The 14,830-nt window shown below is 47.4% G+C and overlaps 1 pseudogene; it reads right to left on the minus strand.

Moving 5' to 3' along the window:
* Nucleotides 1-11,046: 11,046 nt before the first annotated feature.
* On the minus strand, nucleotides 11,047-11,513 carry LOC123185445 (dynein light chain 1, cytoplasmic-like; annotated as a pseudogene).
* Nucleotides 11,514-14,830: the final 3,317 nt, after the last annotated feature.

Here is a 14,830-nt window from a genome sequence, read left to right on the forward strand (position 1 = left end):
CCCCTGGAGAACTCCGAATCTGGGTTACTAAGAAATACTTCTTCTTCACATACTTGCTTTGCATACTAAACGCCTTACCCGCCGCGATCTTCTTGGCCTCCTGGATCTCCTGGAGGGCACCCTGGGCTTCAACCCGGGCCGCTTCCGCGCTTTGATGAGCCTTGGCGAGTTCGGTCTCTCAAGTCGAAACATCGCACTCCAAGGTCTCATACTTCTTCACAGCGTCCTGGAGCTCTCGCTGGACCTCATTCAACCTGGCCTTAAGTTTCTTACGAGCGGCCTGCTCCTTGACAGCTTTCCCCTCGGCTTCGGCCAGGGCCTTTTTAAGGGTCTCGATCTCTATCGTCGCTCCTACACATATCATGACACTACGGTCAATATACATCATTTATTCTTTCTCAATATATAGCGAGTCATTACATACCTTGCTGGTCTTCCAGCTGCTTCCTCGCTTGGACGAGCTCCTCCTCGGCCCGCTCTAGTCTCTTCTTTAGTCCGGAGACTTCGGCAGTGTGTGAGGTCGCGGCCAGTAACGACGCCTGCTTATTCACATCAGACACATTTAGTTAGTTTCCTGCGAAATTTAATTGATCCTCTGTCCGGCTTTTTTTCTGAACACCGGACAGTGTCTCAGGGGCTACTGTCTATATTGGGATTTTCCCTGTTACGTCACTTACTTCAAAACCTGTTAGTAGGCCGCTGCCGGCTTCGGTCAGTCCGCTCTTGATGGACCGAACCTTCTCAATCACCGTACCCATAAGGATACGGTGTTCTTCCACAATGGAAGCGCTTCGTAGCGCATCAGCAGATTATCCAGTGCCTCTGGTTGGAAAGAGGTCACCGGTGGAACAGGCACATGCCTTTCTTTCGAAGGAGGTTGCTCGCTGGATTCCGGAGCCGTATAGGTCCCCAGACTTGTATTCGTCTGGGGGCCGAATTGAGCAAGGCCCCCATCCCCAGTCGCCATGGGGATCTGCTCCCCCATGTGTCCGGAAGCCGAGGCTTTGCCTCTTGGCGCCACCCTAGCGGCCTTCCGGACCCCTCCCTGGCTGGGAAAGGTCCTTTGGGACAACACCTCATTGTCACCCTTGGCCCTGGGAGAGTGAGCGGCTGCCGGTGACTCACTAGCCATCGCCTTTGAATCCAACGAACCTCTTGATGAGGATCGCTGGGAGCTGTCGTGGGCCGGACTGCAATGGCATCATTTAAACATATGAATATCATAAAGTAAGAGAGGACGGATGCATGAACACATGCGGGTTTTAGTACTTACGATGCGGCCGGAGGCTTGTTTCGGGGGCCTCGCTCCGGGCTGCTGTCGATGTCCCATGCAGAGTTATCCACAAGGGGACCCTTCCCCCTCTTGGACGCCTCCGCCTCCAGATTTGTGGAGGCCGACCTGTTCTTCCTCCCCTCATCAGGGGGAGAAGTGCTTTCTTCCTCCTCCTCGTCATCGTCTTCGGAGGCGGAGGAGTGAGTCTTGTCTTCGGACGACATGTCCGAAGCTCCCTGGCGGCGGGGGCCACTCCGGACCCCCTTGGCCTTCTTCTCCGGCGCCTTATAGGGTGCCGGCACCAGCATCTTTGCCAGGAGTGGGATGACTGGTTCCTCGGGCAGCGGAGCCAAACAGTGAATCCCCTTCGCCCTCTCCGTCCATTCCTGAAGAAACAATGATAATAAAGTTTAGATATCCTCCTTGAAACAAGCAAGTAGAGGATGTGTATAGAGACGTGAAAAACTTACCGCATTGGCATGATGGGTAATATCGTGCCCGCGGTCCGAATCTATGGCCGGCGGCGTCTCGTTGCCCTTGAAGAGCAACTTCCAGGAACCTTTGTGGGAGGTTCCGAAGAGCCTCTCTAAGCTTCGGTGCTTCTTCGGATTGAACTCCCATAAAGGGCAGCTTCGGCTTTGGCATGGGAGGATCCGGCGAACCAGCATCACCTGGATTTTGTCGAAGAGCTTGATGTTTTTATCCACCATGCTTTGAATGTGCGTTTGGAGCGCTATCGGCTCGTCTGATGAAGACCAATTCAGGCCCTTCTCTATCCAGGAGGTGAGCTGCATTGGGGCTCCCGACTTGAATTCAGATGCTGTAGCCCAGGTGGTGTCTCGAGGCTCTATGATGTAGAACCATAGTTTTGCCACCCCTTGATGGTTTCCACAAAAGTACCCAGGGGCCATGTGACATTGGGCATCTTGCTCCCATGGCGCCTCCGCACTCCGCGTGCCAACCGTCCACGACCTTCGGCTTCACGTTGAAGATTTTGAGCCACAGTCCGGAGTGGGGTTGGACGCGGAGGAAAGCCTCACACACGACAATGAATGCCAAGATGTTGAGGAAGGAGTTTGGGGCTAGATCATGGAAATCTAGCCCGTAATAGAATATCAACCTGCGGACGAAAGGGTGAAGTGGAAACCCTTGCCTGTGGACGAAATGAGGGATGAATACCACCCTCTTGTTGGCTTTCGGTGTAGGGACAATTTGCCCCTTAGTTGGAAGACGGTGGGTGATTTCCTTCACCAGATACCCGGCCGCCCGAAGCTCGATAATATCCTTGTCCTTCACGGAGGAGGCCATCCACTTGCCTCGCCCTCCAGATTCGGACATGGCTGAGGGATTCTTTGAGGCGGAAAGAATGAGAACTTGGGCGCTGGAGCTCGAGAATGGATGAGCCGAGAAAGAGAGAAGGTGTGGGTGAAGAAAGTGAGTCCTTATCCCCTTATAAAGGCAGTGAATATCGAATGCCTCCCCACTCGCCCTAAAACTCGCCTATTCCCAAGGGTTGTGCAAATGGCTTGGTTGGATTACCCACACCCGTAATGATGAGAATCCCGCAATAAGGGGACACGATCTCTGCTTTGACAAGACGTGCCAATGGAAACCGCATCTCGAAACGCGGAGCAACAAACAAAAACGGTTCGATATAATGACTGGGCAGACGTGATGCCAACTTGCAAAAAGTTGTCAGCAGATGGGACTCGTGCAATATTAGATTCTCTATGGTTGTATGTGGTGTTTGGATTGCAAATCCGAACACGTTCGTTACGTCCGAACACTATCTTGGAGTATTCGGAAAGGGGAACCCGCCTTGCAATGCCGAAGACAATCTGCGTGCCGGACACCTCCTCATTGAAGACTGGTTTAGGGGCTACTAAGGGAGTCCTGGACTAAGGGGTCCTCGGGCGTCCGAACTATTGGATATGGGCCGGACTAATGAGTCGTGAAGATACAAAGGCCGAAGATTCTACCCGTGTCCGGATGGGACTCTACATGGCGTGGAAGGCAAGCTTGGCGACCAAATATGAAGAATCCTTTTTTTGTAACCGACCTTGTACAACCCTAGTCCCCTCCGGTGTCTATATAAACCAGAGGGCTTAGTCCGGATCGAGGGAGATAAAGATATATCCTCCTAATCATAGTCAGACAGGCTAGACTTTTAGGGTTTAGCCATTATGATCTCGTGGTAGATCAACTCTTGTAATACCCATATTCATCAAGATCAATCAAGTAGGAAGTAGGGTATTACCTCCATAGAGAGGGCCTGAACCTGGGTAAACATTGTGTCCCCTGTCTCTTGTTACCATCGACCTTGGACGCACAGTTCGGGACCCCCTACCCGAGATCCGCCGGTTTTGACACCGACAATGGGCATGACACACGGGTTGCAATCCATCATGCCAGCACGTTGAAGAAGGTCGATGGCGTACTGGCGCTGCGAGAGAAGCATCCCCGAAGTGGAGCGAGAGACCGAGATACCAAGGAAATAAGACAAGTCCTCGAGATCGGTCACGGAGAACTCGCAGTGAAGCTGGTTGGTGATGTGTTGTAGAAACCCGGCGCTGGACACGGTGAGGATGATGTCATCGATGTAGAGAAGCAGGTAGGCCATCTTGTTACCGCACCGAAGCATGAACAGAGAAAAGTCGCTCTACAAAGCCACGAAGCCAAGGCGATGAGCGTGATGAGTGAACCGCTAGTACTACGCGCGGGGCACTTGCTTGACACCATAGAGGGACTTCTGGAGTAGGCAGACGTGCTGAGGACGTGTAGGGTGGGTCGATGAAGCCGGGCGGCTGCTCACAATGAACCACCTCGTCAAGATTACCAGGGAGGAAGGCATTCTTGATGTCTAGCTGATGAACCGGCTAAGCATGTGAGACGGCGATGCTGAGCACAACGTGGATCATGGCTGGCTTGATGACATGACTAAAAGTCTCATCGTAGTCAATACCAGGCTGCTGCGAGAATCCACGGACCACCCACCTGGCCTTGTACCGTGCAAGATGATCATCAGCGCCAAACTTGTGCTTGAAGATTCACGTCCCTGAAACAACATTAGCACCAACCGGACGAGGAACAAGAGACCAAGTTCGGTCCTGAAGAATAGCATCGCACTCCTCGGACATGGCGGCACGCTAAAGAGGGTCCCGAAGAGCAGAGCGATAAGTTTTGGGAATAGGGGATATGGAAGATTGTTCGGCCGAGAGATTGAGTTTGTCAATCGGCTGAAAAATACCATGCTTGGCGCGAGTGAGCATGTTGTGGAAATTGATGGCAGGGGCGGTGTTGTCGCGAGAGCGACGAGGAGGCGGAGGAGGTGTCAGTGGCGGTTGGGAGGGTGACCGGCTGGAGGACAGAGACGGGCTCGGCTCTGGTGAGGCGGGCGCGTCGGTGATCAACATCGGTGGCGCAGAGGCCGAGAAATGCATGGTGGATTGGGACTTGGAGGCCGGTTCCATGCTGGGCTAGCCCGCCAGGGGCACGACGATTGCGGGTGCCGGCTGCATGGCGGCCAGGTCCAGGAGGAAGTCTAGATCGTCCAGAGACTGACCGGTGCAAGTGGTGGCAAAGGGAAAGGTGTGTTCATCAAAAATGATGTGGCGGGAGATGATGACTCGGCCGGAAGGCAAGTCTAGGCATCTATATCCGTGGTGGGAGGTAGGATAACCAAGGAATACGCACGCTGTGGAGCGGGGGGGGGGGGTGCTTGTGAGGTGCCGTGGTGGACTGGTTCAGATAGCACAAGCACCCGAAGACACGGAGGTCGGAGAAGGAGGGTGGTTGTCGGTATAGAAGGGTATATGGGATGCGGAAATCTAAGGCTTGGCTGGGACGGCGGTTAAGTAAGAAGGTCGCGACGGCGAGCGCCTCAGCCCAGTATGTGGTAGGCATGTAAGACTGGAATAGGAGAGTGCGGGTGATGTCGTTAAGGGTGCGAAGAGCATGCTCAACCTTGCCATTTTGAGGAGAAGTGTATGGGCAGGACATGCAGAGGTGTATACCATTGCGTGCAAGGAACTCAACGAAGGTGGAGTTAACAGACTCAGTGCCATTGTCGGTTTGGAAGGACATGACGGGGAGGTTGAATTGATTGTGTGTAAGCTACAAAGTTAACTAGAATATCACAGGTGTCGGATTTACGGTGAAGTGGGAAGGTCCGCATAAAATGAGAAAAATCATCGACAATGACAAGGTAATATTTGAATCCAGAATTACTAGCAACAAGTGAGGTCCATAAATCACAATGAAGTAATTGGCATGGAATGACACAAACCGTGGATGATCTAGAAAATGGTAGACGCACGTGCTTGCCAAGTTGGCAGGCATGACCCACTTGAGTACGTTTATTACATGGATTAGCAAATTATGAAGATAAATGTGACATAGAGTCATGACCTAGATGTCCTATGCGATGATGCCATAGCTCCGATGTGGTGATGGTGGCGACGAGTCCAAACGGCGAGGTGGTGGTGGTGGTGTTGGCGCAGAACTCGTAGAGTGGGCCGGGGCTACTGTACCGTATGATCTCGCGCCGAGTGTGCACGTCCTTAATAGAAAAACCACTCGGGTCATATTCGACAGAAATAGAATTATCGATGGTAAACTGATAAGTAGAAAGAAGATTTTTGATAATATCTGGAACAACTAGAACATTGTTGAGGTAGAAAGTGTGACTAGGTGTGCGGAGAGTGGTGTGGCCGGTGGCAGTGATGGGGAGAGGGACACCATTACCAACCGTAACACGAAGGGAAGGAGGAGGTTGGGAGGAAGTGGAGAGTATACCAGGGTCGGAGACCATGTGCGAGGTGGCTCCGGAGTCCATGACCCAGGCGCTCGACGTGGACGAGCCGGCGGCAGGGGGTCCGACAGTGGTGTTGAGGGAGGCCACAAGGGGTGGAGCAGTCCCATGCAGGAGCCTGGGTGTTGCCGAAGGGGTTGTACGATGCCGCGGGTGGAGGCGAGTTGGTGCCCCAGGCCTGGCCGTGCAGGGGCGCCAGCTAGGTCGTGTAAGCGACCTGACCTGGTGGCACCCAGGTCGACTGTCGAGGCGGCGGCGCTGGAGTGGTGGACCACGGGGCCAGGCCAAGGAGGCCAGCGCCCCCGGCAAGAGGAGCCGGGCCGCTGTAGGGGCGCCAGGCGGGCTACATCTGCTAGCTATGGCCAGTGTACGGGTTGAAGAACATCCACGGGTGGGGCGCCGCGATGGGGTAGGCAGTGTTGGAGTTGGCAGCACCCCCACCGACGTTCTTCTTCTTCTTTTGCCAGCGGCCGCCGTTGCCTCTGTTGCCGCTGGTGGAGGGCCCGATGGTGTTTTCGTAGAGGGTGACCTGAGACAGCATGGAGCCGCCCGTGGCGGCGTTGGCAAGCTGGTTCTCGTGCAGAAGGAGGATGGAGCGCGTCTGCAGGGAGGAGGGAGCCGGAACCTGCATCATGACAAGGGTGGTTATGTCGGAGAAGTGAGGGTTGAGACCCCGAAGGCAGGTGAGGACCAAGGTCTGGTCGTTCACGGACTGCCCCTCGTCCGTGAGCGCGTTGGAGAGGGCCTTCAGGCGGGGGCAGTAGGCGGTGACGGTGAGGTCGCCTTGGACGATGGCCCGGAACTGCGCCTCGAGGTAGACGGCGCGGGTGAGCTGATTGTTGGGGAAGAGGTTCTTGATCAGCGCGTATGCGTCGTACATAGTCTGATCTTGAGCCATGATGGTGTCAAGCATGTCTTTGCTGATGGAGCCGTAGAGCCATGAGCGGACGACGTAGTCCTGGCGCTGCCACTCGGCCGTGTAGGCGTCCGGCGGCGTGACGACAGAGATGTGATCGGTGAGCTCGTACTTGCCGAGGAGGACAGTGATAAGCATACGCCACTTGATGTAGTTGGACTTCTGGAGGTCGAGGACGATGGGGACGTCTGTCTTAACGCTAGCGACGTGGACGGCATGGGAGGCCGGCAATGTGGTGGATGGGGTGTGCGCCCTGGAGGTCTGCGCCTCGAGCGCCGATGACGTGGAGGCGGTGGTCGACATGGCGGCGGCCTGAGGAGGGAGGAAGATCCGCGGCGGCGCCTAGGGTTTCTGGGCGGCGGTTACTTAGGGTTGGGCGATGGAAGCTAAGTTTAGGAACTAAGGGCTGATAACATATAAATGTGAAACAGATTGAGGGAAGTCGCCTCTCAAGGGGCGATCAGCTCATATATTTATAGCAGTATTAAAACTCTTGGAAACGAAGAAAGAACTCTATACGTGTATATGTACAGCCGTATGAAAACGAAATAAGCGCAGGTTAGCTATACAAAGTCATACTTTAACACGGGGAAACAGTTATTGGGCACCAGAAAAATTTCTGCCGTAATAGATGATATGAAAACAGATGCCAGAAAAATGTGGGCATTTTCAACTTTCAAACATTTTAAATCATGTTCAATACAATAATGTCAAACTGATATCAAACTAATCCAAAACAAATAAGACACAAATAGTACTTACTTATTACATACTTCATCAATCTATCAAAATAGCCTTTCGTCCCCGCTTTATAAATAAAGCTAACGTCCATAAGCATTAGAGATGGTTGGGGTATCAATACAATCACGCCAAAAGAAAGCAAAAAATAAATAAGAAAAAATGCACCACTACGCCTAGTGGTAGCAGGCTCAATAGTCCTGTGGAGAGGAGAGATGGCAGGCAATAGCCAGAAGCGCATCCAGCATGAGCCCAAGATGGTCGCGGACCAGCTATCTATATAATGGGTGTCAGTTCTGCAAGAAAGCAAGGAATTTGAAGAACGAGAGTCAGAGGCACGTGGAGGTATGACCATCTCAATCCACATTTTATTATGTGTCGTCCATAATGTCGAAGGCATCATCGCAAACACAAGGCATAATAGGTGGCGCTACATGCATGTTTGAAAGAGTGAGTGTGTGTGTAAGAGAGAGGAGTGTCCAAAAGAGAGAGAGAGAGAGGGTGTGTGTGTGCACGTGTGTGTAAGAGAGAGAGAGGGTGCATGTTGGAAAGAGAGAAGGGTGTGTGTGTCCAAAATAGTGCAGCAGACAGACGAAGACCTATATATAGGATATAGACATATAGGGGATCGACAGAAATAGAAAGAGTTAGGGGAGAGAAAGGGAGAGTGAAAGAGTGTGTGTGGAATCGAGGGATAGATACTTATACAGAGACAGTGTGTGTTTGCATCTGAGAGACATAGACCTTAATAGCTTAGCTGGCTAGGTGGTGTAAGGGATGTGTGTGAGAGAGAGGGGAGAGAGAGAAATGTGTGTGTGTCAGAGAGAGACCTTATTATATAGATAGGGTTCCGGAGAAGGAGAGATGGGTGGTGTTCCTATGACACTACAATAAATATGTCAACTTGTGACCAGCACTATTTGTCACTGAATGGTCACTATTTTCAATTTGTGACCTTTTTGTGACCAAAAACATAAGGTCAAAAGCTGGCGGTCGTAAACTGACTATAGCGACCTTTCTTCTGGAATGGTCGTAGACGTTTATGACCAAAATACATCTACTTTGGCGTTTTGGTCACTAGCAACCTCACCAGGCCACGTAGGCATCCAGCATGGCAATCTGATGTGGCACAAGATTCATCCCGGTCCAATTAGGTGTCTATATGGGCCGAGCCCATTAATTCAGCCCACTTATATTTTTCCCCGATAATTTTTAATAGCTACATGGGCCTAGCAAGCAATTCGGCCTTTTTATTTTCTGGGTCGTGGCCTTTTTGGCTCAACAATTACTTTTTTAAGACGGATCCAATAGTCAAATGGGTCCTAATTGAGTGGGTCCCAATGGTCAGGGTTAGATTCTTCAGATTTCAATTTTCTAGTAAATAAAAACAAATATTTAAATCAGAGCAGATTGAAAAGAGAAGTAATACTTCAAACAGATCAAACGACCAAATTTGGTACATTACAATCAAACATAGTTCACACCACGTTTATAATCGAACATAATTCACATCAGGTTTACAGCCACCAAGAACACAACTAAATTGAGTGTTTCAACTAAATATCTATAAAAGTATAACTAGCTCCAATGAGCTAGAACTAAATGCTTCTTCACTTCTTCATCCTAGAGCTTGCGACGAAACATTAACGAACCCCAGCATCTACATGTTATAGAACAAAAAAATGGTTAGGGACAAAATAAAAGCAATCAATGAAACAAAATAGATGGTATTCAAGATGATGTGCTGCATATGCAAAATAAATCAAGAAACTACAACAGGGGACAGGAAACAGAGCCTCAAAGTGTTCACTTGTCATGTTTTGTCCGCCATTTTGAGATTGACACGCACCAAGCAAACAAACATGATTGCTTTATTCCTTTTGGATTAAAACAGGAATATGGTGTTCCACCTTATACTACAACATCATCAGGATTAAAACAACAAATTTATAGTCAGAGTGCTGGATGTGACAAATATCAATTGAAACCAACTAGAACAGGTGAGCCAGGGATAAATAGCAGCAGGAAAATAATGGTACATTCACAACTTAAGTTCAGGAAAATATCACCACATGTATCAGTATACATGTAGCAATAGTATCATTGAGTACAGCAAAACAGTAGCTTGACCCATATAAGTCACAGCTCTAAAGAAAGATAGAAAGAAAGAACAAGTTTAGCTAGCTATGTATTCATAGTTGAGAGCTAAGCAATTTGTTTGTTTATGATGTAACTAACAGACCTAGTACAAGAAACAAGCAAAGTGAAATAGTATTGACCAATTCGATGGCAATACAAGCTAAGCAACTTAGCTAGTAGGTGACCATCCAATCCATGATGTAGCAGCAAGTGCAAATATGATATGATGTGAAGAAGAAGCTAGCTGGAGAGGTTGGGGATGAAACCAAAATTTCAAACCATTGTCGGACCTCACATCACCATTGTTTTATCGTTTTATAAGCAACCGGAAACTATGCAGAGAGCAGACTGGACAGTAAAAGAATTATCAAGCAGAGCAAAACAGCAGCGTGGCCATCAACTCATAGCCCTGAAGAAAGAAAGAACCAATGGGGTTAGCTACTTATTTATTCAGAATTGAGAGTTGAGCAATCATCAAAAAACTAAAGATACTGCTTAACTAACTAAATAACACATCATTCAGTCACAAGGTATAATTCTGAATATAATATAACCAAAGACACTACGTACTTAGAACTCAAATTAAAGTGAGAATGATTTATGCAAACAATCTGATTTTATTTGTTTACATTAGTAAAAACAAGTCTATCAGGTAAGATCAAGAACACTAATACTAACACAGACATATCTTCCTTTATGAAACAAGTGTGCTTCCTTCATTAATTAGTAGTAATTGTTCCATGCTAATACAAGCACACGCCCTGGCCTATCAAAGTCTGAATCTAATTAAATCGCACCATGGACGTGTCATATCACCAAGGCAAGTACTAGTAAAATGTAGTTGTACTCATCCTAACTAGCGTTGTGTAGCAGTGCTAGAAGAAAGGCGGTTTTCAGTATACTACATGGCATGTCAAAAAAATCCAAATTTCTATTCTGTTATTTCCATGTACCAAACGCAAGCCACAGAACGAATCACATAACTGCTATAGTGATCCTATCCAGATTCTCAAACCATGTGGAAGTATAAATGGATCTTCAATAGCCATTATTTAAACTGATTAGAATTGCAAAATGCCACCATCAGATCAGAACTCACATAAACCTATAGACCAGGAAAATGCATCACAAGTTGTATGCTCACCTTGTCACTTAAACCTACAGACCAGATCAGCACGGTAGCGGTTGCTCATCCGCCATGCCTTTGAAGACGAGGAACCTGAGCAACTCGAACTTGAAGTATATGAAGCTCCCCTTGCTGTGCGTGAAGTAGCAGCCGAAGCTGCAGCCCACCACACACTGCCACCCCGGGCCATGGATCGTGTCAAACTCCTGCAGTGCAGCCGTCCAAATCAGATCCAATCACTCGGCAGCACTTGCGCAGCTAACTGCTGATTTATGTTCAAGTGCATCGTTCTTTCTCTTGCAAGATTCTCTCTAGCTTGTTACTTGCAGATTCAGAGGCTATAGATTTGGGGCGGTATTGGCAAGTTCCTCACCTTCTTGATGTGCGCCGTGATGCTCCGGCAGTCGAGGACGTCGAAGTGGTCGAGCGCCCTAGACGCCGCCGACGTGGCCTGCAGCTACATCTTGGCCTGCATGTCGGTGTCCTCCACCGTTGCCTTCCCTTCCAGCATCCTGCTCGCTCGAGTGGACGAACAGTCGCGCGCATGGACCGGAGGTTGGGGGGAACAGCCGCTACAAGCACAAAGAGTGAGAGAGGGGGGATAGAGGCGAACCACCACCGTACCAAATCAAGAAAAAAACTAAAATCTGAGAGGGGAGATGGGTCGGACATTGAGGAGCAGAGGGAGATTTTGGAGACCGTGATGGATTTGGGAGGGGGAGACCATCCTGGTCGCCATGGGAGGGCTCGCCGGAGAGGAGATCGCTGCTGCCGGCGCGCATCCTTGCAGGTTGACGAAGAACCGGTCGTCCTCGAGCAGATCAAGGCCATCCCGGAGATGGATCGGCGCTTGAGGGCTTGGGATTCACCGGAGCAGCGCGGGATCGAGTTGGAGGCGACCGAAACCCTAGCCACCACGGGCTAGGGATTCAGGCTCCCCCTGCCATGGCCATGGTCACGGGGTAGGAGATGGGCTTGAGCTGGGTTGGATCTGGAGGCCGCCGGCGGGGCTGGTTGAGAGGAGGTCGCCGCCGGCAGGTGGGATCGGGGGAGAGGATTGGATCAAATCGTGGGAGGTGCGGCGTCGCGATAGAGAAGACTTGGAAGGGGAGAGGAGGAGAAGGGAGCGAGGAAAGAAAGGAGGCGGGGGGTGGATTGAAAATGACCTAGGGTTTCGGAGTTAGTGTGGAAGGGTTGAGGATGGCCGTTGGATCCGCGAGCATCCGACGGCGTATGATGCACGATCCGCGTGAGAGGTCCACGGACCAATCAGAATGTAGTATGATGTTGTGACCATCTAAATAGGTCATAGTTGCCTAAAAATAATGCATTAAAATCATGTTAGCTATTTTATGACTTGAGAAATTCAAAAAGAAAATGGAAAACCTTCTCATTGTGTCACCAAAACATGAACAAGTTTTCATAAAAAAATAACAAACATGAAAAAAGATAAATATATTTAAAAAGGTGTCGTGAGACATGAGTTTTTTTGGCAAAAAAGACATTTTTCATTTTTCGAATCCCTGAAATGAGTTTTTTTGTGAAAGACCTATAATATATTTGTTGACAAATTGGTTCAAATCAATTTTCTAAAATATTAGGCCATATTTAATGCACAATTGATCAAATGGTTGGGTGTAAAAAGTTTTGATCCACCTCTCGTGAAAAAGACAAATTTCTGCCGATTTAGTTGGAAGCGGGTCAAATTTGAACTGTAGCTACCTTGTAGTTTGCTCTTTATTTTTTCCAAAAATCATTTCTAGGTACATAAGTATCTATTTAATCAGAGAAACACCAAAAAAATTCCAAGATTCAAACACTAGCTAGGAACGATCATTCCCGCCGTTTTGACCGCATTTTGAAACGAGCATAAAAAAATCAAAAAAACAAAAAAAATGGGAAACCTTCACACTATGTCACTATATGTGGCCAAGTTCCCAGGAAAAATAATAAACTTGTAATACATCAATTATTTAAAAAAACTGTTCTCAGAAACGAGCTGTCATGTGTGGAGATCAATGGCTTTCAAGCCAAATGATTAATCTTATGGCCACATTCATGGCATAGTTTGTTCAAATGATCTCATATTGGGCACAAGGGTGCATATTGGAATGGCAAACAATGTTTCCTAAGGAAGTTTTCATTTTCTTTGGATGAAAAAACCATTTTCCATTTTTCGAGTGCCTAAAAGGAGGTTTTTTTTATGAAGGACCTCCCAAATAATTGTTGCATAATTGGACCAAATCATTTTTCTAAAATACTAGGCCATATTTAATGCACAATTAACCAAATGGTTGGGTGTAAAAAGTTTTGATCCACCTCTCGTGAAAAAGACAAATTTCCGCCTATTCAGTTGGAAGCGGGTCAAATTTGAACTGTAGCTACCTTGTAGTTTGCTCTTTATTTTTTCCAAAAATCATTTCTAGGTACATAAGTATCTATTTAATAAAAGAAACACCAAAAAAATCCCAAGATTCAATCACTAGTTAGGAATGATCATTCCCGCTGTTTTGACTGCATTTTGAAACGGGCATAAAAAATAAAAAAATAAAAAATTGGGAAACCTTCGCATTGTGTCATTATATGTGGCCAAGTTCCCAGGAAAAATAATAAACTTGTAATACGGCAATTATTTTAAAAAAGTGTTCTCAGAAACGAGCTGTCATGTGTGGAGATCAATGGCTTTCAAGCCAAATGATTAATCTTATGGCCACATTCATGGCATAGTTTGTTCAAATGATCTCATATTGTGCACAAGGGCGCATATTGTAATGGCAAACAATGTTACCTAAGGAAGTTTTCATTTTCTTTGGACGAGAAAACCATTTTCCATTTTTCGAGTGCCCAAAAGGAGTTTTTTTGTGAAGGACCTCCCAAATAATTGTTGCATAATTGGAACAAATCATTTTTCTAAAATACTAGGCCATATTTAATGCACAATTAACCAAATGGTTGGGTGTAAAAAGTTTTGATCCACCTCTCGTGAAAAAGACAAATTTCCGCCGATTCAGTTGGAAGCGGGTCAAATTTGAACTGTAGCTACCTTGTAGTTTGCTCTTTATTTTTTCCAAAAATCTTTTCTAGGTACATAAGTATCTATTTAATCAGAGAAACACCAAAAAAATTCCAAGATTCAAACACTAGCTAGGAACGATGATTCCCACCGTTTTGACCGCATTTTGAAAAGGGCATAAAAAATTCAAAAAAAACAAAAAATTGGGAAACCTTCGCATTGTGTCATTATATGTGGCCAAGTTCCCAGGAAAAATAATAAACTTGTAATACGGCAATTATTTTAAAAAAGTGTTCTCAGAAACGAGCTATCACGTGTGGAGATCAATGGCTTTCAAGCGAAATGATCAATCTTATGGCCACATTCATGGCATAGTTTGTTCAAATGATCTCATATTGTGCACAAGGGTGCATATTGGAATGGCAAACAATGTTGCCTAAGGAAGTTTTCATTTTCTTTGGACGAAAAAACCATTTTCCATTTTTCGAGTGCCCAGAAGGAGGTTCTTTTGTGAAGGACCTACCAAATAATTGTTGCATAATTGTACCAAATCATTTTTCTAAAATACTAGTCCATATTTAATGCACAATTAACCAAAATGGTTGGGTGTAAAAAGTTTTGATCCACCTCTCGTGAAAAAGACAAATTTTCGCCTATTCAGCTGGAAGCGGGTCAAATTTGAACTCTAGCTACCTTGTAGTTTGCTCTTTATTTTTTCCAAAAATCATTTCTAGGTACATAAGTATCTATTTAATCAAAGAAACAGCAAAAAAATCCCAAGATTCAACCACTAGTTAGGATTGATCATTCCCGCT

Source organism: Triticum aestivum, chromosome 2A (assembly GCF_018294505.1).
Source record: "Triticum aestivum cultivar Chinese Spring chromosome 2A, IWGSC CS RefSeq v2.1, whole genome shotgun sequence".
Taxonomy (NCBI): domain Eukaryota; kingdom Viridiplantae; phylum Streptophyta; class Magnoliopsida; order Poales; family Poaceae; genus Triticum; species Triticum aestivum.